Below are 2110 nucleotides of genomic sequence, written 5' to 3'. Positions count from 1 at the left end.
ATTTGTACCTCTGTAATATGCTGAAATAAAATAAAATAATAAATAAATAAAAACAAAAAGAAAACAAATGGTGCTGGAGCAAGTGGACATTTATAGGAAAAAAAAAGAAAAAAAACCTCATGATTTATACAGAAATTAACTCAAGATGGTTTTAGACTTAAATGTAAACATGAAATTATAAAATGTGTAGAAAAAATCTCCAGGATCTAGGGGTAGATAAAGAGTTTTTAGGCCTGATGCCAAAATCAAGACCTGTAAGAGAAAAAAATGAATAAATTAGACTTCATCAGAATTAAAAATCTTTGCTCAGTGAAAGATTCTGCTAAAAGGATGATAAGACAAGATATAGAGCGGGGGAAAATATTTGCAAAGTACATATCCAACAAGGGACTAGTACCTAGAATATATACAGAACTCTCGAAACTAAACAGTAAAAGTCCCAAACGATCCAGTGAAAAAATGAAGACTTAAGTTCACACAAAAACCTGTACACGAACCTTTATAATAACTTTCTTCTAATAGCCCAAAACTGGAAACAACTCAGTTGTCTTTCAACACATGAATGGTTACATAAACTGAGGTACATGCATATCACGAAGTACTACTCAGCAATGAAAAGGAATGAATGATTAATAGACACAACAACCTGAATGAATTATACTGAGAAATATAGTGAGTGAAAAAAAGCCAATTACAAAAGGTTACATACTATATCATTCCATTTATACTATGTTCTTGAAATGACAAAAATACAAAAACGGAAAACAGATTAGTGGTTGACAAGGATTAAGGTTAAGCCATGGATATAAAAGGCAACATGAGAAATCATTGTGGTAATGGAAGTGCTTTGTATTTTGACCATGTCAATGTCAATATTTTGGTGTGATATTGTTCTATAGTTGTGCAAAATGTTACCTCTGGAAGAAACTGGGTGAAGGGTACAAGGGATCTCTTTGCATTATTTCTTACAATAGAATATGAATCTCTAATTCTCTTAAATTATAAAGTTAAATTTAAAAACACAACATCTGCTTGAATTTACTAGGGATCTAGTAAGGTAGTTATGGTAGATTGTAAAATGACTACAAATTCACGCCAAGCATATCCTCCTACAATGTGGCATAGCTGCACCTCCCATAGAGAGATGCATTCCTCGAAATCGGAAGGAGAGTTTATTTCTCCATTCCTTGAAACCAATGTATATTGACCATTGAGACATAATGCAAGCAGAAGTTTGAAATGCACTTGCTCAGGAATAGGCAAGGATGTCCCCTTCCATCAATACTTTTCAACATCATACTAGAAGTCCTAGCTAATGCCATAAGATAAGAAAAGCAAATAAGGTTTATGGATTGGGAAGGAAGAAATATTAATAAAACTGTCTTTGTTTGCAGATGACATGATCATCTATGCAGAAAATCTGAAAGAATTGACAAAAAACCTGGTACTAACAATTATAGCAGGGTTGCAGGAAACAAGGTCAATATACAAAAGTCACTTTCATACCAGTAATGAACAGGTAGAATTTGAAATTAAAAACACAATACCATGTATATTAGCATCCCCTAAAATGAAATATTCAGGTATTTAACAAAATATGTATAAGATCTATATGAGGAAAACTACAAAACTCTTGTGAAAGAAATCAAAAAGGAACTAAATAAATGGAGAGATATTCCATGTTCATGGATAGGAAGACTCAATATTGTCAAGATGTCGGTTCTTCACAGTTTGATTCAATGCAATCTCAATCAAAATCTAAGAAAGTTATTTTACGGATATTGACAAACTGATTCTAAAGTTTATATGAAGAGAAAAAAGATCCCCAAATGGCACGATATTGAAAGAGAAGAACAAAATCTTGGAGGACTGACACTACCAAACTTCAAGACTTGACTGTAAAACTACAGTAATGAGGACGGTGTGGTATTGGTGAAAGAACAGACAAATAGATCAATGAAACAGAATAAAGAGCCCATAAACAGATCCACATAAATATAGTCAACTGATCTGTGACAAGGGAGTAAAGGCAATACAACAGAGAAAAGACAGTCTTTTCAACAAGTGGTGCTGGAACAACTGGACATCCACATGCAAAAAAAAAAAAAAA

This window comes from Propithecus coquereli, unplaced genomic scaffold (assembly GCF_000956105.1).
Source record: "Propithecus coquereli isolate 6110/MARCELLA unplaced genomic scaffold, Pcoq_1.0 Scaffold117, whole genome shotgun sequence".
Lineage (NCBI taxonomy): Eukaryota > Metazoa > Chordata > Mammalia > Primates > Indriidae > Propithecus > Propithecus coquereli.
Note: the sequence above shows the minus strand (reverse complement) of the source record.